Below are 27,793 nucleotides of genomic sequence, written 5' to 3'. Positions count from 1 at the left end.
GCAGGGACACAACATTAGGTACACCTGCAGACTGCAGCACGGATTTCATATTTCATTCATTCACAACTCCTCCAACACAAACACCTCTGTTCCCGCACTTATAAGTAAAGGTAAGACCATAATAACGTTTGTTTAATTAAATGTGCTTTTTTGTGTGATACAGTTTGTATGTGTAAAGTTAAAGTTAAGTTAAAGTATCAATGATTGTCACACACACACTAGGTGTGGTGAAATTTGTCCTCTGCATTTGACCCATCCCCTTGCTCACCCCCTGGGATGTGCGGGGAGCAGTGGGCAGCAGCGGCGCCGCGCCCGGGAATAATTATTGGTGATTTAACCCCCAATTCCAAGCCTTGATGCTGAGTGCCAAGCAGGGAAGAATGCTGGTATGAACTTTTAAACATAACCCGTTAACTGCTGCCAATCAAATGGTGAATAAGATACTCTTTAGGGTTCATGTTTGTAAATCTGACTGTGATGAAGTCAGTGCCTCACCAGCCATGAACCTCACCGCACATCACTGATCAATATATATCAATACAGTCTGCAAGGGATACAGTCCGTAAGCACACATGATTGTGCGTGCTGCTGGTCCACTAATAGTACTAACCTTTAACAGTTCATTTGACTAATTTTCATTAATTACTAGTTTCAATGTAACTGTTTTTATATTGTTTTACTTTCTTTTTTATTCAAGAAAATGTTTTTAATTTATTTATCTTATTGTATTTTTTTTTTTTTTTTAATAGTACCTGGCTCACCTGCACTGGCTTCCTGTGCACTTAAGATGCGACTTTAATGTTTTACTACTTACGTATAAAATACTACACGGTCTAGCTCCATCCTATATTGCAGATTGTATTGTACCATATGTCCCGGCAAGAAACCTGCGTTCAAAAAACTCCGGCTTATTAGTGATTCCCAGAGCCCATAAAAAGTCTGCGGGCTACAGAGCGTTTTCCATTCGGGCTCCAATACTCTGGAATGGCCTCCCGGTAACAGTTAGAGATGCAACCCATTGCTTTTGGTCTCCCCTAGAGAGGGGGGGTTACCCACATATGTGGTTTCTCATAGTCATTCACATCGACGTCCCTTATGTGGGCTCTGTACCGAGGATGTCGTTGTGGCTTGTACAGCCCTTTGAGACTTTTGTGATTTAGGGCTATATAAATAAACATTGATTGATTGATTGATTGATCTTCACCATACCTGGTTGTCCAAATTAGGCATAATAATGTGTTGATTCCACGACTGTATATATCGGTTGATATCGGTATCGGTTGGTATCGGTAATTAAAAAGTTGGACAATATCGGAATATCGGATATCGGCAAAAAGCCATTATCGGACATCCCTAATTGCAACATTTACAAAAAATTGAGAAATAATAATAATAATCAAAATAAGTACAAAAACAGTACAAAACAGCGCCAGGGGGTTGTAAACTCAATAAAGTAACTAAAATAGAATGCAAAATATATATATATATATATATATATATATATATATATATATATAATCGGGCATATTTGCCAACCCTCCTGATTTTCCCGGGAGACTCCCGAATTTCAGCGCCCCTCCCGAAAATCTCCCGGGGCAACCATTCTCCCGAATTTCTCCCGATTTCCACCCGGACAACAATATTGGGGGCGTGCCTTAAAGGCACTGCCTTTAGCGTCCTCTACGACCTGACGTCACGTCCGCTTTTCCTCCATACAAACAGCGTGCCGGCCAGTCAGGTAACATATGCGGCTTCGACACACACATAAGTGAATGTAAGGCATAATTGGTCAACAGCCATCCAGGTCACACTGAGGGTGGCCGTATAAACAACTTTAACACTGTTACAAATATGCGCCACACTGTGAACCCACACCAAACAAGAATGACAAACACATTTCGGGAGAACATCCGCACCGTAACACAACATAAACACAACAGAACAAATACCCAGAACCCCTTGTAGCACTAACTCTTCCGGGACGCTACAATATACACCTCCGCTACCACCAAACCCTGCCCCCCAACCATCTCCCGAATTCAGAGGTCTCAAGGTTGGCAAGTATGATATGGGGACGGCGAACACAGCATCATCGTTTACACAGCTTTTTGGTTGTTAGAGGTAGAGTGTTTTAACGCAGAGTGAAGTGAAGTGAATTATATTTATATAGCGCTTTTCTCTCGTGACTCAAAGCGCTTCAAATAGTGAAACCCAATATCTAAAGTTACATTTAAACCAGTGTGGGTGGCACTGGGAGCAGGTGGGTAAAGTGTCTTGCCCGAGGACACAATGACTAGGATGGCGGAAGCGGGAATCGAACCTGGAACCCTCAAGTTGCTTGCACGGCCACTCTACCAACCGAGCAATACCGCGTTCTAATTCTTTTTTAAAGGCACAAAAAACATGTCGGGTATTGAGAAACTTACACTTATCAATATAAAACTTAGCCAATGGTATATAATGAGGTTGCAAAGGTAAAATTCCTTTTCAAATGTTTTTTCATACAGTGTGAATCCAAATAGCACATCTTTAAAAACAAAGCACACATTTGTCATGAATATTGTCCAGGATGAAGCGTCCTGGCCCATTCTTACAGAGTGCCAATCACTGAACGATGGTGCTGCCACGGTAACCTAAAACTAACGGCGATGACCAGGGCAAGTGTCAAAAAACTTGCTCTGAATGTGGGAATGTGCTAGAAGAAGGCAAGAACATCCAAGGGCAGCAAGTAAAATATGTGTGGGAGTGGACGGGGAATGTGTGTGAGGGAAGATAAGTTGCACAAATATTCTGTTCATGTTCATCATCTGGCCTGTTTTTGCACATTTATTTACACAATGGGCACATAGTAATAGCTTGCAAAAGCTATTCAAATGGTCTTATTTTGTCAGTTTACTGCTAATAGAATGACCAATGGGGGTTGAGTATAGGGCTGGGCGATATATCGGATATACTCGATATATCGTGGATTTGTCTCTGTGCGATGTAGAAAATGACTATATCGTGAGTACCGTATTTTTCGGACTATAAGTCGCACCGGCCGAAAATGCATAATAAAGAAGGAAAAAAAAACATATAAGTCGCACTGGAGTATAAGTCGCATTTTTGGGGGAAATTTATTTGATAAAACCCAACACCAAGAATAGACAATTGAAAGGCAATTTATAATAAATAAAGAATAGTGAACAACAGGCTAAATAAGTGTACGTTATATGACGCATAAATAACCAACTGAGAACGTGCCTGGTATGTTAACGTAATATATTAATAACTATAACATATAGAACATGCTATACGTTTACCAAACAATCTGTCACTCCTAATCGCTAAATCCGATGAAATCTTATACGTCTAGTCTCTTACGTGAATGAGCTAAATAATATTATTTGATATTTTACGGTAATGTGTTAATAATTTCACACATAAGTCGCTCCTGAGTATAAGTCGCACCCCCGGTGAAACTATGAAAAAAACTGCGACTTATAGTCCGAAAAATACGGTATTCAAGTATACGTTCTCGCGCAGTTGCTTTTAGCTGCGGGCATTACACTACAGGCTTTTCTCATTCTTTCTTGTCTCTCCTTTTCACAGAGAGGTAAAACAGGCGCACCTTCTTACATACGTCACACACTGTCGCGCGTGCAACGTCATACGCCCTCGCCGAGCAGAGAGGTAGCGGAATGGGTAAAGTTAGCTGTGGTGCAAGCGGAGCGGTGCGAGTGGTAATACGAGAGAAAGAAAGATGTGAATCTGGTAACAAATGGAGGAAGAAGAATGAATTCCCAAGAAAAACAGCACGGGGTCCAAAGTCTGGCGGTGGTTTGGCTTCAAGCCAAACCACCGCCAGTGGTATTTTAGGGCTGGGCGATATATCGATATACGCGATATATCGCGGGTTTGTCTCTGTGCGATATAGAAAATGACTATATCGTGATATCGAGTATATGTAAGGGACGGCGTGGCGCAGTGGAAGAATGGCCGTGGGCGACCCGAAGGTCCCTGGTTCAATCCCCACCTAGTACCAACCTCGTCATGTCCGTTGTGTCCTGAGCAAGACACTTCACCCTTGCTCCTGATGGGTGCTGGTTAGCGCCTTGCATGGCAGCTCCCTCCATCAGTGTGTGAATGTGTGTGTGAATGGGAGTAGTGTCAAAGCGCTTTGAGTACCTTGAAGGTAGAAAAGCGCTATACAAGTACAAATACAAGTACAACCCATGTTCTCACGCAGTTGCTTTTAGCTGCGGACATTACACTACAGGCTCTTCCCACTCTGTCTTGTCTCTCCTTCTCACAGACAGCAAGCACACCTTCTAACACACGTCACATACTGTCACGTTATACGTCACATACGTATACGCCCTCCCCGAGCAGAGAGGTAGCAGCCTAGCTAGCGTTAGCTGTGATGCTAGCGGAGTGGTGCGAGCGCTAATACAAGAGAAAGAAGGTGCGAATCTGGTAACAAATGGAGGAATAATCAATTCCTAAGAAAAACAGCAGGGGGTCCATCGTCTGGCGGTGGTTTGGCTTCAAGTGGGAATATGTCGAACAGACAACCGTAATTTGTGTGGGGCGAAAGCGTTGCTATAAAAAGTAGCATTACTGCTGTAACAAACAGTTCAGGGTGTCCCAAGTTACCGGAGTGTTAGGTGAGGAGGAGGAGTTTTGTCCCTCCAGAGTTGCCATAGGGCTGTGACATAGGGTGTGTGTGGTTGTGGAAGGAGGTGTGTGATGTTGACATTAAAGAAGCGGTGGCTACCGAACCTGCTCTAATGTCTCCCGTTTATTATTTTATTAGATAAGTACACTGTATAGGAGAACCCAGGACACTCGGCTACACTGCTAATATGTAGCATCATTTGAAAAGTCACCCGCTAGACAAGGAAGAGGGCTTACTCCGCACGTCAATATCTCCGGTCGGTGCCACACGTCCACACCATCAAAATGCCGAGGCAAACATTTCCAGATCAACACCGTATGAATAAAATAGCGATTTTTTTAGTTGTGATTTCCTTCTCTGCATGAAAGTTTAAAAGTAGCATATATTAATGCAGTAAGAAGAAGAGTGTTTTAATGTAGACACATATAATCATCATACTGCTGTGATTATATGCATCAAGTGTTCATTCAAGGCTAAGTCAAAATATCGAGATATATATCGTGCATCGCGATATGGCCTTAAAATATCGCGATATTAAAAAAAAGGCCATATCGCCCAGCCCTATGGTATTTACAGTATTAACTATGAACGATAAAACACTGAATATTGACAACATACTGTATGAACGTCGCACCCCCTCTCGATTGACGTATTTTACAATCAAGCGAAACACGACAAAAATGCAAAAAACACAGCGAAATATGAAGGCAAAGGGTAAAAAATCAACCCACCTACTATCTGATACATCACTAAGCCATACTTGCCAACCTTGAGACCTCCGATTTCGGGAGGAGGGGGGTGGGGGCGTGGTTAAGAGGGGAGGAGTATATTGACAGCTAGAAATCACCAAGTCAAGTATTTCATACATATACAGTATATATATACAGTATATATATATATATATATATATATATATATACAGTATATATATATATATATATATATATATATATATATATATATATACACAGTATATATATATATATATATATATATATATATATATATATATATATATATATATATATATATATATATATATATATATATATATATATCTACATCCTGAAAATATGCAAACAAAACTGTGTTTAGATAATTGATACTTCAAACTTGCATAAATAAATATTAAGGAATATAACATACTGTAATTTGGCTTCTGAGAGTTTCAAAATGTAATGAATAAAATGCTAAAGTTGTTGATAAACAAGCAATTATTTTAATAATTAAATATGGTAATTTTAAATGAATTATTATGATAATTTAAAATAAATTATTTCAAATATGTTTATTTTAATGTATAATTCTATGGCTGGATGTAATAAGGAGTCAGGAAAAAATACAAATAAAAATACAATTAATTTGATGTTTTTAGCAAAATATAGTAAACATGTATTTAGTTTTTTTTGGTTGTAAATTATTAAATATATTTATTTTTAGGTAAGATAAGCATAATAATACAATTTATCTCTAGTCTGGATGATTTAGTTCTTGTCACCCTGTTGTCCTCCCGTCATGAAAAAAGGCTGTCCTCACTCAGGTCCGCATGGAGCTGGAGGGGGCGTGGCTTCCAGCTCCGGCTGAAAATCGGGAGATTTTCGGGAGAATATTTGTCCCGGGAGGTTTTCGGGAGAGGCGTTGAATTTCGGGAGTCTCCCGGAAAATTCGGGAGGGTTGGCAAGTATGCACTAAGCTTTAGAACTTTGTTGTAAAAATCTCCTTTCGCGTCTGTCCCTGACACCCGCTTGTCAGGCTCGCTCTGGAAACACTCTGTGGAAACTTACTGACTTAGATTACCATAGTAACTAATTAGATGACCATAGTAACTAATTAGATTACCATAGTAACAAGTATATCATGCAAAAGCGCAGATTTCAACCATTGAAATACTTTGTATAGTTCAAGACTTACGGTTATTAGAAAACATCACTGCACATCATAATGGCAGCTGCAGTTTCCATCTTAAAGATCTAAAAAAAATTATTTGGGAATGTCCGGCGGGCCAGATTGAAAAGCTTAATGGGCCGCATGTGTTTGCCCAGATGTGCTTTAGAATAAGTAATGCATTGCCATGTACTGTACATGAACAGAAGACATGTTAACATCAAGGACACGGTTTAAAAAGACACACAGGACATTCCACACTGAGTGCATCTGTGCAGTAAGTGGACTCCTGGCCATCTTTAAAAGCATCCTGAATTCTTCTGTGTCATCCCGACGTCAACTGACCAAAGACGTAAGCAGCAAGAGCGTGACATCAGGCTCTCCTTTTGTTCACCAGCAGTATGAAAGACATGCAAAATGGAAGTGCGTCCATCTGCAGCCCCATTGAAGCGACAACAAATGCTTTGCTGCTGGACCCCTTTTGACTGATAAAACTGTGGTCATCCACTTCACAGCGCCGGATGCTCTAGAGCGAAATTGCGTACATGTGCCTTTCATGTCACCAAAGGCTGTGTGGTGGGGCGGGGCCAGCACGTTAAAGCTGTGCTGTGCTTGATTAGTAACAACATTTCAGTAATATTACACACTCCACAAGAGATTCAACCACACTGCTGGGATTTTAGAAGCTAATGCGATGCCATTAACTCATGTCGGCACAAACTGCTCCTTTTGTTGTGACTAGAGATGTCCGATAATATCGGGCTGCTGATATTATTTGCCGATAAATGCTTTAAAATGTAATATCGGAAATTATCGGTATCGGTTTTAAAAAGTAAAATGTTTGACTTTTTAAAACGCCGTTGTGTACACGGATGTAGGGAGAAGTACAGAGCGCCAATAAACCTTAAAGGCACTGCCTTTGCGTACCGGCCCAGTCACATAATATCTACGGCTTTACACACACACACACAAGTGAATGCACGCATACTTGGTCAACAGCCATACAGGTTACACTGAGGGTGGCCGTATAAACAACTTTAACACTGTTACAAATATGCGCCACACTGTGAACCCACACCAAACAAGAATGACAAACACATTTCGGGAGAACATCCGCACCGTAACACAACAGAACAAATACCCAGAGCCCCTTGCAGCACTACCTCTTCCGGGACGCTACAATATACACCCCCGCTACCCCCTACCACCCCCCCCCCCAACCCCGCCCACCTCAACCTCCTCATGTCCCAAATTCCAAGCTGCTGTTTTGAGGCATGTTAAAAAGAATAATGCACTTTGTGACTTCAATAATAAATATGGCAGTGCCATGTTGGCCTTTTTTTTTTCCATAACTTGAGTTGATTTATTTTGGAAAACCTTGTTACATTGTTTAATGCATCCAGCGGGGCATCACAACAAAATTAGGCATAATAATGTGTTAATTCCACGACTGTATATATCAGTATTGGTTGATATCGGAATCGGTAAATAAGAGTTGGACAATATCGGAATATCGGCAAAAAAGCCACTATCGGACCCCTCTAGTTGTGACTTCTGTTTAAGTATTTGAATAATGACAACGTTTGCCTTAATACACCCCAACACTGGATTTGGAATAAAGTAAATACCGTATTTTTCGGACTGTAAGTCGCAGTTTTTTTCATAGTTTGGCCGTGGGTGCGACTTATACTCAGGAGCGACTTATGTGTGAAATTATTAACACATTACCGTAAAATATCAAATAATATTTCATGGGATTTAGCGATTAGGAGTGACAGATTGTTTGGTAAACGTATAGCATGTTCTATATGTTATAGTTATGTGAATGACTCTTACCATAATATGTTACGTTAACATACCAGGCACATTCTCAGTTGGTTATTTATGCGTCATATAACGTGCACTTATTCAGCCTCTTGTTCACTATTCTTTATTTATTTTAAATTGCCTTTCAGATGTCTATTCTTGGTGTTGGGTTTTATCAAATACATTTCCCCAAAAAATGCGACTTATACTCCAATGCAACTTATATATGTTTTTTCCCTTCTTTCAACTTATACTCCGAAAAATACGATAATTAAATAATTCAACTCTGTTCAAGTAACTCAAAAGTCTTCTATAGTTGCAAATAACCGCGTAGGTCTTTAATTAGGTGCCGCGTCAAAAAACAACAACATATACATTGGTGCTGACAGCCGTGGCTGTAGACAACCTCCTAAGTTTATTTATTTTTTAAATGTTGCTACTCAGCTGTTGATGTGAAATTCATGCGTGTTACATTTTTCCCGTGTGTTGTTGTCAGTGAAATCATTGCTATTAATGCTGACTGAGCAGTGTTCTCCTTATTGCTATTACACAAATGCAGCTGAGATAGGCTCCAGCACCCCCCGCAACCCCAAAAGGGACAAGCGGTAGAAAATGGACGGATGGAACATTGGTTCAGCTGCTGCTGCGTCGTACAATATACTTGTTAATGATAAATGACCAGCTACATTTTCCTTTCACCTTTCTCAATGCACTCCATATAATTATTATTACAGTAAAAAAATAGTTGCTGTGTGCCATTCCCATTACCTTTGAATCGATAACGGTACCAATTTTTGGTACTTTTGTGTGTGTTAAAAAATATTAATTATTTTTGATAATGAAATCAAATTATTTTTATTGCAACATTTAAAAATAAGTTAGTTATGATAACTGCTGTCCAGTTGTTGTATCTTGTTTTGTTGTCACATTTCCGAGTGTCATTTTTTTAATGACATTCAATTGCAATTACAGTTGTTGGTCCAAAACGTTGCATGGCAGTAGTGTATAGTTTATGGTGTGTTGGCAAGTCAGTTAAGTCTTTGCTGAATCTAGTCTTAAGTTGCGCCCTAAAACATGTAAATACTGTAAGTATTGTACTTTTTACGCACAAGCTGTTTGATTGTAACGTGCATCTTCGTTGTAGTTTATATTAACAGTTTTTGAGGTTTTGAAAAATGCCATGCAAAATTCATCCAGCCATCCATTTACTACCGCTTGTCCCTTTCAGGGTCGCGGGGGGTGCTGGAGCCTATCTCAGTTGCATTCGAGAGGAAGGCGGTGTACACCCTAGGCAAGTCACCACCTCATCACAGGGCCAACACAGATAGACAGACAACATTCACACTCACATTCACACACTAGGGCCAATTTAGTGTTGCCAATCAACCTATCCCCAGGTGCATGTCTTTTTTTTGGAGGTGGGAGTTTATATATAAATAAATGTTTATACATATATAAATGTATATACATATATGTATATACATATGTATGTATATCCATCCATCCATTTTCTACCGCTTGTCCCTTTTTTGGGGTATATATATATACAGTATATATATATATACACTGTATATATATATATATATACCGTATTTTCCGCACTATAAGGCGCACCTAAAAACCACAATTTTTCTCAAAAGCTGACAGTGCGCCTAATAACCCGGTGCGCTTTATTACGATTCATTTTCATAAAGTTTCGGTCTCGCAACTTCGGTAAACAGCCGCCATCTTTTTTCCCGGTAGAACAGGAAGCGCTTCTTCTTCTACGCAAGCAACCGCCAAGGAAAGCACTCGCCCCCATAGAACAGGAAGCGCTTCACCCGCCCCCATAGAACAGGAAGCGCTTCACCCGCCCCCGGAAGAAGAAGAAAAAACGCGCGGATATCACCGTACGTTTCATTTCCTGTTTACATCTGTAAAGACCACAAAATGGCTCCTACAAAACGATCCGGTTCATAAAAAGACGCAATCTCTCCATCCGCACACGGATTACTACCGTATTTCACAGCAACTGAACCGCACTGTGGAACGGGAGCACGTACGGTGAATATTCGCTCCACAGGGAATGAGAAGTCATCCTTCACTGTGGTTCTAGCTTGCCATGCTAACTTCCACCCATCCAAAAGAGACCTTTCCAGCCGGCGTCATCATAAAAGCTAACTCGAAGGGATGGATGGATGAAGAAAAGATGAGCGAGTGGTTAAGGGAAGTTTACGCGCAGAGGCCGGGTGGCTTTTTTCACACAGCTCCGAAGGCGAACACACCTTCACTAAGACGGGCAGATAGCGCCGGTCGACATACGCCAACATCTGCCAGTGGATCGTAAATGCCTGGGCAGATAGTTTCGGTCACAACTGTGGTCCGACCTTTCCGGAAGGCAGGATTCACAGAACTGCTGGACAACAGTGACACTGACTCCGGTGACTTCGACGAGACGGAACCGGCCATTTTGGATCCCGTATTCGCCCAACTTTTCAATTCGGACACCGAAGACGAAGAATTCGAAGGATTTACGAATGAAGAATAACTTCAGAAGGTGAGCGCTATGTTTATTTTGTGTGTTGTGACATTAACGTTCGAGCAACATTATGTTGCTATTGTTCTACACCATTTTGAATTTTACTATGTTTGTGATTGCACATTTGCGTACATTTTGGGACAGAGTTGTTAGAACGCTGGTTTTCAATATATTATTAAAGTTTGACTGAACTATCTGACTGTTTTTTTGACATTCACTTTAGCGCAGCGTTTTTTTGACATTCACTTTAGCGCAGCGTAGGCGCGGCTTTTAGTCCGGGGCGGCTTATTGGTGGACAAAATTATGAAATATGTAATTCATAGAAGGTGCGGCTAATAATCCGGTGCGCCTTATAGTGCGGAAAATACGGTATATATATATATATATATATATATATATATATATATATACTGTATATATATATATATATATATATATATATATATATATATATACTGTATATATATATATACTGTATATATATATATATATATATATATACACACACACACACATATATATATATATATATACATAGATATATATATATATATATATACACATATATATAAACATATATATGTATATATATGTATATACATGTATATGTATATACGTATATACATGTATATGTATATACATATATACATGTATATGTATATACATATATATATATATACTTGTATATGTATATACATGTATATGTATATAAAAATATGTATATACATACATATATACATATATGTATATATGTATATAAATATATGTATATACATACATATATACATATATGTATATATATATATACATATATATAGTTACACATATGTATATACATATACATATATGTATATACATATATATATATACACACATATATGTATATACATATATATATATACATATATGTATATACAAATATATGTATATACATACTGTATATACATACATATATATATATATATACAGTATACATATACATATATATATATATATACACATATACATACACATATATATATATATATACATATATATATATATATATATACATATATATATATATATATATATATATATATATATACATACACATATATATATACACACATATACACTAGGGCTGCGAATCTTTGGGTGTCCCACGATTCGATTCATTATCGATTCTTGGGGTCACGATTCGATTCAAAATCGATTTTTTTCGATTCAACGCGATTCTCGGTTCAAAAACGATATTTTCCCGATTCAAAATAATTCTCTATTCATTCAATACATAGGATTTCAGCAGGATTTACCCCAGTCTGCTGACATGCAAGCAGAGTAGTAGATTTTTGCTTTTATAATTGTAAAGGACAATGTTTTATCAACCGATTGCAATAATGTAAATTTGTTTTAACTATTAAATGAACCAAAAATATGACTTATTTTATCTTATTTTATATTGGACACAGTGTGTTGTCAAGCTTATGAGATGCGATTCAAGTGTAAGCCACTGTGACACAATTGTTCTTATTTTTTATTTATTTATAAATGTCTAATGATAATGTCAATGAGGGATTTTTAATCACTGCTATGTTGAAATTGTGACTAATATTGATACTGTTGTTGATAATACTAATTTTTGTTTCACTACTTTTGGTTTGTTCTGTGTCGTGTTTGTGTCTCCTCTCAATTGCTCTGTTTATTGCAGTTCTGAGTGTTGCCCCCCCCCCCAAATCTCCCAAATTCGGAGGTCTCCAGGTTGGCAAGTATGAGTGTTGCATATCTTCAAATGTGTTTTCTGGCCATTCTAACTTTGACCACAGCGTCAGTTGCCATGGAGAGTGGCACTTTCCATCATTTTCAGCAGACCGCATTGCAAAATGATTAACCCCCCTCCCCTTCCTCTCACGCGAGAGCCACCCAGGAATGGGGCCAAACGAATCCCTTCCCTACTGCACCAGACAAGACAAGACCATCCATCCATCCATTTTCTACTGCTTATTCCCTTCGGGTCGCGGGGGACGCTGGAGCCTATCTCAGCTACAATCGGGCGGAAGGCGGGGTACACCCTGGAAAAAGTCGCCACCTCATCGCAGGGCCAACACAGATAGACAGACAACGTTCACACACTAGGGCCAATTTAGTGTTGCCAATCAACCTATCCCCAGGTGCATGTTTTTGGAGGTGGGAGAGAACCCACGCAGTCACGGGGAGAACATCCAACCTCCACACAGCTTGATCCCGAGCGCAGGATCGAACCCAGGACCTTCTTATTGTCAGGCAGACACACTAACCCCTCTACCACCGTGCTGCCAGTAAGACAAGACAGCCCTCTAGTGGTGACTGTGCAGCGCCTACAGCATGCATCCATAAGGCAAACCACAGCATAGATTAAGTGCCAAGAATAGAATTGACAAAATGATTGATTTTGTTTAGAGGGAAAAAAAAAAAAAAAGAGAACTCCTAGACCAGAGCACGCTCTAAGTAAACGCTGATATATATAAATAGCACTAAACTGAGCAGAGCACAGATGGTTGCGTGGTGCTATTGACAAGGCTCCATCCATATATGTCTATAAAAGACAGCTCGCCACTATCTTAAGTTCAAATGCAAATACTCAACGGTAAGCAACACACACTCATTCATACATCTTGTGTACTTTTTTTTTTTAGGTCGCTGAGTGCATGGTGGCCGGCATGATAATGGACCTAATAAGGCCTTCAAATGTTCTATGCGGGCCTTAATGGGCGCAGAGTGCTGGGATTGTGAGCGTGCGCTGTAAGGCCCGAACACCTTGATTGCGTGTTCATTTAGCGTCGCTCTTAACTCTTGTTGTCTACAAAGCTGATGGAGATAATCAAGCACAGACAGACAAGCACACACATAAAATGTTAAGCAAACAGCAGCGGCGGACTTTAGTGGAGCAGCTACTATTGGGATGACAAAGTCATGCAAGCACACTCCTCACAGACCTCAAAGACAATGACTTACAATGACCTTTTTAAGCACCCCCCCGCCCCACTTCCTTTGCATACCCTCTGCGGCCGCGGGGTTTTATGTCGATGGGCTTGTTGGTGGCGTAGGGAGAGCCGTTGGAGCAGGCGTGGCGGTAGCGAGCTATCCTCTCCAGCGACGGATAATCAGAGTTGACGGGCAAACTCATCTCGGCCGTAAAAGTCCTCCAAACGCAACCGAGCGCGCCTTTCGCCGCCAGTCGGTACAAGGTAGTGCGGGGCGGGGAAAGAGGAGGAGGATGCTAAACTATATGGAGGTGAATGAAGAAGAGGAGGGGGGTGTGACTTCTTCAACAGACACAGGGTGAGAGAGCGAGAGAGAGAGAGAGAGAGAGTGAGGGATGCAACAAGGTGGGGGGCAAAGTGCAAATGCAGAGCAAACTAATTTATCATTTGTGACAAGTCATAATCAAGTATGTCTTTAGTAATGCTGCACACTCAACTTGTTTTGATCACATTGGACGAGCGTGTCCCGGGAGAAAAATCTTTGACAAACTATCTTTAAAATTTTTTTTTACAATCAGATTGTTTTGCTGTTTGAAACTCAAGGCTGAGAATGCCTGAATACTGTTTGCATGTGGACACACATGAAAATAAGTAAGTAAGTAAGTACTTAAGTACATTTGGTAACACTTTAGTATGGGGAACATATTCACCATTAATTAGTTGCTTATTAAGATGCAAATTAGTAACATATTGGCTCTTAATAAGTCATTATTAAGTATTTAATAATGCCTTATTCTGCATGCCCTTATTATACAACATAACCCTAACCCTAACCAAATAACTCTAAATTAAGTCTTTTTTACTTAGAATATGTTCCCCTAGTGTCCAAATACCTCTCAATTAAGTCTGTTACTTAGAATGTTCCCCTAGTGTCCAAATAACTCTCAATTAAGTCTTTGTTACTTAAAATATATTCCCCCAGTATCCAAATAACTCTCAATTAAGTCTTTGTTACTTAGAATATGTTCCTCTAGTGTCCAAATAACTCTCCATTAAGTCTTTGTTACTTAAAATATGTTCCCCTAGTGTCCAAATAACTCTCAATTAAGTCTTTGTTACTTAGAATATGTTCCTCTAGTGTCCAAATAACACTCAATTAGGTCTTTGTTACTTAGAATATGTTCCCCTAGTGTCCAAATACCTCTCAATTAAGTCTGTTACTTAGAATATGTTCCCCTAGTGTCCAAATAACTCTCCATTAAGTCTTTGTTACTTAAAATATGTTCCCCCAGTGTCCAAATAACTCTCAATTAAGTCTTTGTTACTTAGAATATTTTCCTCTAGTGTCCAAATAACTCTCAATTAAGTCTTTGTTACTTAGAATATGTTCCCCTCATGTCCAAATACCTCTCAATTAAGTCTTTGTTATTTAGAATATGTTCCCCTAGTGTCCAAATAACTCTCAATTAAGTCTTTGTTACTTAGAATGTTCCCCTAGTGTCCAATTATGTCTCAATTAAGTCTTTGTTACTTAGAATGTTCCCCTAAAGTCCAAATGACTCTCAATTAAGTCTTTGTTATTTAGAATATGTTCCCCTAGTGTCCAAATAACTCTCAATTAAGTCTTTGTTACTTAGAATATGTTCCCCTAGTGTCCAAATAACTCTCAATTAAGTCTTTGTTACTTAAAATATGTTCCCCCAGTGTCTAAATAACTCTCAATTAAGTCTTTGTTACTTAGAATATGTTCCCCCAGGGTCCAAATAACTCTCAATTAAGTCTTTGTTACTTAGAATGTGTTCCCCTAGTGTCCAAATAACTCTCAATTATTTGTTATTTAGAATATGTTCCCCTAGTGTCCAAATAACTCTCAATTAAGTCTTTGTTACTTAGAATATGTTCCCCTCGTGTCCAAACAACTCTCAATTAAGTCTTTGTTACTTAGAATATGTTCCTCTAGTGTCCAAATAACTCTGAATTAAGTCTTTGTTACTTAGAATATGTTCCTCTAGTGTCCAAATAACTCTCAATTAGGTATTTGATACTTAGAATATGTTCCCCTAGTGTCCAAATAACTCTCAATTATTTGTTATTTAGAATATGTTCCCCTAGTGTCCAAATAACTCTCAATTAAGTCTTTGTTACTTAGAATATGTTCCCCTCGTGTCCAAACAACTCTCAATTAAGTCTTTGTTACTTAGAATATGTTCCTCTAGTGTCCAAATAACTCTGAATTAAGTCTTTGTTACTTAGAATATGTTCCCCTAGTGTCCAAACAACTCTCAATTACGTCTTTGTTACTTCAAATATGTTCCCCATACTAAAGTGTTACCGCACAGTTCTATTTATAAAAGCGCTTTTCACTGATAAAATCACAAAGCGCTGTGCAAAACATCGGTGAAGTCAAACAACAATTCAATTAACACAACAGGGGCAACATCATAAAAAGGATACAAAGTGGATTAAAATTGATAGTTAAAAGGTGCTTTACTAAAAAAAGAGATGTTTTCAAATCAAATCAAACTTAATTTTTTTCATACATAAAATAAATGCAATGCAAAGTGCTTTAAAAAGTTAAAACAATACCCCGGTGATCCATATCCCCCATTATCACACACACACACGCACACGCACACGCACACGCACACGCACACGCACACGCACACACACATATATACTGTATATATATATATATGTATCCATCCATCCATCCATTTTCTACCGCTTATTCCCTTTGGGGTCGCTGGAGCCTATCTCAGCTACAATCGGGCGGAAGGCGGGGTACACCCTGGACAAGTCGCCACCTCATTGCAGGGCCAACACAGATAGACAGATAACATTCACACTCACATTCACACACTAGGGCCAATTTAGTGTTGCCAATCAACCTATCCCCAGGTGCATGTCTTTGGAGGTGGGAGGAAGCCAGAGTACCCGGAGGGAACCCACGCAGTCACGGGGAGAACATGCAAACTCCACACAGAAAGATCCCAAGCCTGGGATTGAACCCAAGACTACTCAGGACCTTCGTATTGTGCGGCAGACGCACTAACCCCTCTTCCACCGTGCTGCCCTATATATATATATATATATATATATATATATATATATATATATATATATATATATATATATATACACACACACACATATATATATATATATATATATATATATATATATATATATATATATATATATATATATATATATATATATTATATACATATATATATATATATATATATATATATACACACACACACACATATATATATATTCATATATATATACATTCATATATATGTATACATATATTATACATATATATATATATACATATATATAAATACATACATACATACATTGATACATACTTTAATTTATTTTCACGTAAAACCACACATTTTTAAGGTGTGGCATCTTATTTTATTATGTGGTAGTAGTAGCGACTTCCTTGTTTATTTACAGAATCTGGTCAACTTCCTTTGTTTTCACTTTATGGAACTGCACATGCAAGTGATGTCTAGGACCTGGAGACACTGGAGTCTGTTAAGATTACATTTTACTTGCAGTGTAAATAGTCAGATGGAAAAAATCTGATTTTGAAAAACTCTAATTCGGGCCACTTCGGCCTACAGTGTAAATGTGTATGAGAATAAAATTGCATTCGTGTGAAAACAATGAGGTCTTTTTAAAAAATATATTTAAACTATGCACACATGTAATTTATTGCGATCAATCTCGATTAATCAAAATGCAAAAGTGTAATTAATCTGATTTAAAAATGCACAATGATTTCCAGTTTAGAAGCTGCTAGTTTGTCCCCCACACTTTTAACTCTTCATACAATTGTGCGGCTACTTTATGGATTTTTTTCCAGGTTCCCATCCAACAGATTTAGCCTCGTCACATCAGACTAATGAACTCGTCGAACGAGTTATGGCGGAACTATGAAACTTTTCACATTAAATCAAGCGCACCCATGCACACAATCCTTCAGTCAACCATTTCACAATTTATGGTCTCACCCTCATCTTGGGGGAAAAAAACATAAAATGCACAAGACGCGACCCCAAAAACCAAAGCTCAACCTGGCAATTGAAAAAGGAAACAGCCGCCGCATGGGACGGAAATCCACCACCACTAACAGGCCACAAAAGGCTGGACCTCAGGGGGAGGAGAAAGACGAAGACAGATATATATATATATATATATATATATATATATATATATATATATCTGTTATAACTATATTTTTAAACATTAGGAATAAAACATTTTCTTAACAGTAAATAGTTAGTTATAATAGTTTAGTTTTTTTAACTATATGTTTCAACTTAAGTAAGAAAATATAATTAAGTAGATGTTCTAACAAAGCATTTAAAAAGTGATTTGAGTTTGAAAATGAACATAGCAGGAAAATACTATACTACTACGGGTAATAATAATAATAATAATAATAACAGTAATAATTGTAAAAACCCATTGATGTTGTTCCAGTAATGTGAAGCTGGTACAGTTTATTATGGCTTTAAATTCTTTCCACAAACACCACTGTATGTTGTAAATCTCTTCTGTCAGATTGTGACACCGTTGTCTTGAACACAAAAGATTAGAGTTTATATGAGGGCACTAAACCATATTATCAATAACAAGTATAAAGAAGAAGCATCATGATAAATATTTTGAACTTATTGATAATCTTACTCATCTCCCTATGTGAAACTTACTTTACTGTTTATTATGTATTTCATTCAGAATTGTATTATTTATTTTGTACACATTGAGAACAGGAAGTGAACAAAAGTGTTAGCAATTGCTATGAAATGGAAAAGGGTTGGAATTAAATAAGCTCTGCTTCTTCCTACTCCTTTTCAAACATGTTGAAAAGAGAAACTGGAAATGTTGTAAATAGACTCAAACCATAATGAACTCTTGTGATTGCCACTTTCCACCAGTAGGGGGAGGGAGTGCATCACATATGGAGCCGCCGTGGAGACAGTGTATAAGAACACACAGTCGTGGTCAAAAGTTGACATACACTTGTAAAGAACATAATGTCAAGGCTGTCTTGACTTTCCAATCATTTCTACAACTCTTATTTTTTTGTGATAGAGTGATTGGAGCACATACTTGTTGGTCATATAAAACATTCATGAAGTTTGGTTCTTTTATGAATTTATTATGGATCTACTGAAAATGTGAGCAAATCTGCTGGGTCAAAAGTATACATACAGCAATGTTAATATTTGGTTACATGTCCCTTGGCAAGTTTCACTGCAATAAGGCGCTTTTGGTAGCCACCCACAAGCTTCTGGTTTAATTTTTGACCACTCCTCTTGACAAAATTGGTGCAGTTCAGCTAAATTTGTTGGTTTTCTGACATGGACTTGTTTCTTCAGTATTGTCCACACGTTTAAGTCAGGACCTCGGGAAGGCCAATCCAAAACCTTAATTCTAGCCATTCTTTTACTACTTTTGACGTGTGTTTGGGGTCATTGTCCTGTTGGAACACCCAACTGCGCCCAAGACCCAACCTCCGGCCTGATGATTTTAGGTTGTCCTGAAGAATTTGGAGGTAATCCTCCTTTTTCATTGTCCCATTTACTCTCTGTAAAGCACCAATTCCATTGGCAGCAAAACAGGCCCAGAGCATAATAATACTACCACCATGCTTGACGGTAGGCATGATGTTCCTGCGATTAAAGGCCTCGCCTTTTCTCCTCCAAACACGGTACCTCCAACAAGGTTAAGAACCACTGAACTAGTTACAATGCAATATGTCATGGAAATACAATGTTAACACTTTTGTGCAAATAAGTACAGTTGCACTTGTTTTTTCAAATGTGTTTATTCTGTAAAGGAATGAGTTAAATGTTTAAAAATGACTGGTTAATAGTGCTATTATGAAGTGCAATGTCAGCACTATTTTTTTCCCTGCAATTTCAAATGCACTTGTTTTAATAAATAAATACAGCGTTTTAAAAGCATACACAATCTGTGTAAATATATTAGTCTGTGGTAGGGATGTCCGATAATGGCTTTTTGCCGATATCCGATATTCTGATATTGTCCAACTCTTTAATTACCGATACCGATATCAACCGATACCGATATCAACCGATACATACAGTCGTGGAATTAACACATTATTATACCTAATTTGGACAACCAGGTATGGTGAAGATAAAATAAGATAAATAAATTAAAAACATTTTCTTGAATAAAAAAAGAAAGTAAAACAATATAAAAACAGTTACATAGAAACTAGTAATTAATGAAAATGAGTAAAATGAACTGTTAAAGGTTAGTACTATTAGTGGACCAGCAGCACGCACAATCATGTGTGCTTACGGACTGTATCCCTTGCAGACTGTGTATTGATATATATTGATATATAATGTAGGAACCAGAATATTAATAACAGACAGAAACAACCCTTTTGTGTGAATGAGTGTGAATGAGTGTAAATGGGGGAGGGAGGTTTTTTGGGTTGGTGCACTAATTGTAAGTGTATCTTGTGTTTTTTTATGTTGATTTAATAATAAAAAATAATAATAAAAAAAACAACCAAAAAACGATATCGATAATAAAAAAAACAGTACCGACAATTTTCGATATTACATTTTAACGCATTTATCGGCCGATAATATCGGCAGGCCGATACTATCGAGCATCTCTAGTATGTGGTTAAAAGGACTTGAAAGGACTCGAAACTCAAAATGCAGGACTTTGGACTTTCCAGTCTTGACTTTGGACTTGACTCGGGACTTGCCTGTCTTGACTCGAGACTTGATGGCAAAGACTTGAGACTTACTTGTGACTTGCAAAACAATGACTTGGTCCCACCCATTGGCGTTGTTAGGCCTATTTTAGGGGGGCTCAAGCCCCTCTAAAATATTCTTAAGCCCCCCTAAATAATTTGGTGTTTTTTAGGGTTTTTTTTACAAATAAATGCCGACATATTCATTATAAAGTGGCCCAAATATGAGTTTAAATAAATAATCATATAACCTGTTATTATTCACTCAGTTTCCCCTCACTTCGTAGCGTAAGGTAGAGAGCCCCTTTCGTGCGTCGGTATCCAATCCATTCCACTTGTTCATATAGAAAATGCCCACATCACTCAAATTCCAGCCCGCATTTTCTCTGCGACTTTGCTTGCGGTCCTGCAGGTGTACGAAGCACATTATCTTCCTTTACAATGAGTGAAGCTGCACAAAACCTTGTGTGTGCAATTGTAAATCATTTATTTTTTAAGTTTTGTGTTTCTTGTAGAATCTATATAAAGTAATATACATAAGCCTATTGTTAAAATAATGAAAAACACATCATTAAATATATTTGTTTTATTGTATTGTTACATTAATAGCTGTTTTATTATTATAGGATGGCTTCTTAAACATTTAATAGGATTTTCAGAGGGAGGAAAAACCAAGACATTTAATATAAAATGTAAAATGAATAAATACATAAAAAGAAAAAGAAAATATATGGTTAAAAGCCATCGTCCCGGGGAGCATTTCATTCATCCCGTGCATTTTTTAAATATAATAATAATAACAATGAATAATTTCTAAGTCTTTGTTAGCCGTTTGTGAAGTTTTGTGCTCGTGCGTAACATTCGCTCGCATCCTGTGCATCTCCTGGGGGCAAAGCCCCCCCTGTCCTTAAAAGCTAGTGACGCCCCTGGTCCCACCTCTGCTAATATTCAGCTGACGGTTGAATATGATTTTTTTTAATTTTTTTTTTAAGTGCTCATTGTTATCCACTCTCCAGCAGAGGACAGTCTCTCCATACACGTGCAACAAGAGTGAATCTCAGTGGGATTCTTCTCTGTCAGACTCATCCAGTGTGCAACACGAGTGGGTGAGAGTGGGTTGTCACACCGGTGGATTTTGTGACAGTCTTAACATAACTTGAGTGCGCGCGCACGGGAGCGCGGCCTGCGCGCACAGGTGACAAGCACGCCTCAGTGCGGAGACAATCATCTCTTTCTGCCTCCTCCGACGAACCAAACAACGCAACTACCACCAACAAGTACATGCTGGGGACACGCTGTCAACACCGCTGTCGTCACCGCCTCTCCTGGTGCCTTCGAGGCAAGCAGCCATGAAGCCACAAGGGCTGCATCAATGCCGGCACTTTTTATTTTTTATTTTTTTAACGATTACTTGTGCACAAACCTTTTGTAAGTCTCTCATGTTCGATGACAACAAAGCGTTCTATGCGACACTTTAACATTTCATGAAACAAACTACAGAAAACAAAAGCCAAAACAACTTTGTTTCATAAACCCGGAAAGGGAATGGTGCCAATATATATATATATATATATATATATATATATATATATATATATATATATATATATATATATATATATATATATATATATATATATATATATATACATACATATATATATTTTTTTTTCATGATACAAATAGTTTTATTTTATACTCGCTTTGGATACAATTCCATGTAAATGGACTTCCTGTTCTTTAATTACAACAATAAGGCCAATGCAAGCATTTCATTTTCACTATGACTAGGGCAGTGGTTCTTAACCTTGTTGGAGGTACCGAACCCCACCAGTTTCATATGCGCATTCACCGAACCCGAACCGTAATCATACAATTATGTTATTATATTAAAGAAATACTAATAAAGATATATTTGACAACCAGAAAGATACAGGAATGTACACATAATCCTATGTTTACATCTCATTGTGCAACATGTGAATGTTTTAGTGGGAACTAAATGCGATATCTGAAAGGGATACACATTATTTCCAAAGCAGGACCCCCACCCAGACATATAATACTAGTACACAACTCATGAAAAACAATATGTTATAGTCATTGTAAGTGGGCCAAAACACTTATATTAGAAAATAATCTCATGGAAATGACTGCTGTCATTTGATTACAACAATTAAACATTGAACTTGTTATTTAGTCAGGTTTGGGACAGGTGTGCTGCAGGTGTGACCACAGTGCATGTGCACGTCTGACGTCGCTCACATGTGCTCCACCGAATGCTCAAAGAGTTTTTGCGTTTGCTCACACATATGGGAAATTAGAGGGAACATTATTTGGGGGTATCCATAATACGCCGACAGGGAAAAGTTTTTATTTACACGATGAGTCGGGCGTGTCTTGACGTCCGCGGCGGAGGCTCTGCCGAACCCCTGAGGCCGACTCACCGAACCCCTGGGGTTCGATCGAACCCAGGTTAAGAACCACTGGACTAGGGCATACTTGCCAACCTTGAGACCTCTGAATTCGGGAAATGGGTGGTGGGAGGGGAGCGGGGGGTGTATATATTTTCAAGTATTTCTTATACTGTATATTTTTTTAAATAATACGTTCATGAATGTGTATATCCGTTCGGCTACCGTATTCAATGGAGAAGTCTGATCTACAAAATGTGCAGGCAGCATACCCCTTCCCCTTCGAGCTGTCCTGGATGAATTGAAATGATTATTTTTCCAAACATTTTGGAACTCGCAAGCGTACTTCTTCTTCTTACTCGTCATCGCCATGTCTCTTCTTCGTTCTTCTGCTTCGTCTCTGTTATGTTTTTGGACATTACTACTTGCCGTAGTTTTGAAGCAATGCATGATGGGAATCCGGATGTTGGGTGTCAGCGTATTAACGTGCCGGCTGGAATAAACACACGCTGAGAAATAGCTCCGTGCCTGCCTACTTTATGGGTTATAGATAAACCTATGGATAACGTTTTCAGGTGAGAGAGGACGCTAAAGGCAGTGCCTTTAAGGCACGCCCCCAATATTGTTGTCCGGGTGGAAATCGGGAGAAATTCGGGAGAATGGTTGCACCCGGGAGATTTTCGGGAGGGGCACTGAAATTCGTGAGTCTCCCGGGAAAATCCGGAGGGTTGGCAAGTATGGACTAGGGTTGCAAAATTTATTTATTTTGTTCGTTTTCAGCTACACTATATTGCCAAAAGTATTTGGCCACCCATCCAAATGATCAGAATCAGGTGTCCTAATCACTTGGCCCGGCCACAGGTGTATACAATCAAGCACTTAGGCATGGAGACAGTTTCTACAAACATTTCCATGCTCCCAACCTTGTGGGAACAGTTTGGAGTGCACCAGTGCACAAAGCAAGGTCCATAAAGACATGGATGACAGAGTCTGGTGTGGATGAACTTGACTGGCCTGCACAGAGTCCTGACCTGAACCCGATATAACACCTTTGGGATGGATTAGAATGGAGACTGGGAGCCAGGCCTTCTCGACCTCACCCATGCGCTTTTGGAAGAATGGCGGAAAATTCCTATAAACACACTCCGCAACCTTGTGGACAGCCTTCGCAGAAGAGTTGAAGCTGTAATAGCTGCCAAAGGTGAACTGACATCATATTGAACCCTATGGGTTAGGAATGGGAGTTCATATGTGAGTCAAGGCAGGTGGCCAAATACTTTTGGCAATATAATGTAATTAGTGTGGTGAGAAAACATGTGACGTGTATTATAAGACACATTCACTACTACTACAGTGGTAAGTTCAAACCCCGGCCGAGTCATACCAAAGACTATAAAAATAGGACCCATTACCTCCCTGCTTGGCACTCAGCATCAAGGGTTGGAATTGGGGGTTATATCACCAAAAATTATTCCTGGGCGTGGCCACCGCTGCTGCTCACTGCTCCCCTCACCTCCCAGGGGGTGAACAAGGGTGATGGGTCGAATGCAGAGAATAATTTCGCCACACTAGTGTGTGTGTGTGACAATCATTGGTACTTTAACTTGAACTTTTATTCGAGGAAAAACGGCAAACAAACGGCAATCAAAACAAAACCTCTCGCCTCGCTCTTTTCGTGGTTGGCAGAGGGGTAATCAGCCTACATCTGTGTTGGAAGGCAAGTGCACCACAAAGACCTGCAGACAAACGTGATGCTAATCGGCGTATGATGACTTCAGCACAGTTTTAAAGTCCACAGGTTAAGTTTGCAATGTGTACACAGTTCATTTACACGCAGGACGGCTTAGGGTAAATCTGTGCACCTGGCCCAGCTGCAGTCTTGCACACTGCGGACCAAAAAAAATAAAATGGCGCGACAGAAATGATCATGAATTTGAGAAAATTAGGCTGGTATAGAATGGTCGTTCTGTGAAGTTTCAGGAAGTATGGGGTGGTTTTCTAAAATATGTAAAAGAGATCTCAAATTTAATCCCGACTGAAAAGTAACCCTTTGTCTGCATTTGTGTATTGCTGCACCGTGTTGGCGACATTCAGGAGTGCAGTGGAATGTGGCTTCTCGGGTCGTACTGTATACCGGTACTAATAAAGTACGGCGGCACTAATGAATTAAAAATGGTACTATACTGGCTCTTAAAAAAATACAGGTACTATATATATATATTTTTTAACGGACAGTGGAATGTGGCTTCTCGGGTCGTACTGTATACCGGTACTAATAAAGTATGGCGGTACTAATGAATTAAAAATGGTACTATACTGGCTCTTAAAAAAATACAGGTACTATATATATATATATTTTTTTAACGGACATTACAGCGGGCTGTCGTCACAGGTGGAAAAGTGTTCTGTGGTCTGACCAGTCCAAATTTTAAATTGTTTTTGGAAACTGTGGACGTCGTGTCCTACAGACCAAAGAGGAAAAGAACCATCTGGATTGTTACAGGGGCAAAGTTCAATGGTCCGTAATATCATCAAAGGGTTCAGAGAATCCGGAGAAATCAATGCACATAAGCAGCTAAGCCCGTGACCTTCGATCCCTCAGGCTGTACTGCATCAACAAGCGACATCAGTGTGTAAAGGATATCACCACATGGGCTCAGGAACACTTCAGAAACCCACTGTCAGTAACTACAGTTGGTCGCTACATCTGTAAGTGCAAGTTAAAACTCTACTATGCAAGGCGAAAACCGTTTATCAACAACACCCAGAAACGCCGTCGGCTTCGCTGGGCCTGAGCTCATGTAAAATGGACTGATACAAAGTGGAAAAGTGTTCTGTGGTCTGACCAGTCCAAATTCTAAATTGTTTTTGGAAACTGTGGACGTCGTGTCCTACAGACCAAAGAGGAAAAGAACCATCCGGATTGTTACAGGGGCAAAGTTCAACGGTCCGTAATATCATCAAAGGGTTCAGAGAATCTGGAGAAATCAATGCACGTAAGCAGCTAAGCCCGTGACCTTCGATCCCTCAGGCTGTACTGCATCAACAAGCGACATCAGTGTGTAAAGGATATCACCACATGGGCTCAGGAACACTTCAGAAACCCACTGTCAGTAACTACAGTTGGTCGCTACATCTGTAAGTGCAAGTTAAAACTCTACTATGCAAGGCGAAAACCGTTTATCAACAACACCCAGAAACGCCGTCGGCTTCGCTGGGCCTGAGCTCATGTAAAATGGACTGATACAAAGTGGAAAAGTGTTCTGTGGTCTGACCAGTCCAAATTCTAAATTGTTTTTGGAAACTGTGGACGTCGTGTCCTACAGACCAAAGAGGAAAAGAACCATCCGGATTGTTACAGGGGCAAAGTTCAACGGTCCGTAATATCATCAAAGGGTTCAGAGAATCTGGAGAAATCAATGCACGTAAGCAGCTAAGCCCGTGACCTTCGATCCCCTAGGCTGTACTGCATCAACAAGCGACATCAGTGTGTAAAGGATATCACCACATGGGCTCAGGAACACTACAGAAGCCCACTGTCAGTAACTACAGTTGGTCGCTACATCTGTAAGTGCAAGTTAAAACTCTCCTATGCAAGGCAAAAAAACATTTATCAACAACACCCAGAAACGCCGTCGGCTTCGCTGGGCCTGAGCTCATCTAAGATGGACTGATACAAAGTGGAAAAGTGTTCTGTGGTCTGACGAGTCCACATTTCAAATTGTTTTTGGAAACTGTGGACGTCGTGTCCTCCGGACCAAAGAGGAAAAGAACCATCCGGACTGTTCTAGGCGCAAAGTTCAAAAGCCAGCATCTGTGATGGTATGGGGGTGTATTAGTGCCTAAAGCATGGGTAACTTACACATCTGTGAAGGCACCATTAATGCTGAAAGGTACATACAGGTTTTGGAGCAACATATGTTGCCATCCAAGCAACATCTTTTTAAGTTAAAGTTAAAGTCCCAAGGATTGTCACACACACACTAGGTGTGGTGACATTTGTCCTCTGCATTTGACCCATCCCCATGTTCACCCCCCTGGGATGTGAGGGGAGCAGTGAGCAGCAGCGCGCGCCGCGCTTGGGAATCATTTGGTGATTTAACCCCCAATTCCAATCCTTGATGCTGAGTGCCAAGCAGGGAGGCAACGGGTCCCATTTTTTGTAGTCTTTGGTATGACTCGGCCGGGGTTTGAACTCACAACCTCCCAGTCGCAGGGATAACACTTTAACCACAAGGCCACTGAGCTGGTTTTAAGACAATGCCAAGCCACGTGTTACAACAGTGTGGCTTCATAGTAAAAGAGTGCGGGTACTAGACTGGCCTGCCTGTAGTCCAGACCTGTCTCCCATTGAAAATGTGTGGCGCATTATGAAGCCTAAAATACGACAATGGAGACCCCCGGACTGTTGAACAACTTAAGCTGTACATCAAGCAAGAATAGGAAATAATTCCACCTGAAAAGCTTCAAAAATTGGTCTCCTCAGTTCCCAAATGTTTACTGAGTGTTGTTAGAAGGAAAGGCCATGTAACACACTGGTGAAAATGCCCTTGTGCCAACTGTTTTGAGATGTGTTGCTCCCATTAATTCTAAGTTAAAAATTAAGTTTCTCAGTTCAAACACTACATATCTTGTCTTTGCAGTCTATTCAATTGAATATAAGTTGAAAATGATTTTCAAATCATTGTATTCTGTTTTTATTTACCATTTACATAACGTGCAAATTTCACTGGTTTTGGGTTTTGTACATTTTGGTACCGGTAGCAGAATATTGGTATCACGACAACTAGAGATGTTCGATAACAT

General features: G+C 39.2%; 1 protein-coding gene across 3 annotated transcripts in view; it reads right to left on the bottom strand.

The window, feature by feature from the left end:
• The window catches only part of pde4d (phosphodiesterase 4D, cAMP-specific), a 475,712-nt gene that overhangs the window by 100,416 nt on the left and 347,503 nt on the right, over positions 1 to 27,793 (bottom strand). The window lies entirely within an intron of this gene.

This window comes from Nerophis lumbriciformis, linkage group LG33, assembly GCF_033978685.3.
Source record: "Nerophis lumbriciformis linkage group LG33, RoL_Nlum_v2.1, whole genome shotgun sequence".
Lineage (NCBI taxonomy): Eukaryota > Metazoa > Chordata > Actinopteri > Syngnathiformes > Syngnathidae > Nerophis > Nerophis lumbriciformis.
This window is presented reverse-complemented; position numbering and strand designations above follow the sequence as displayed.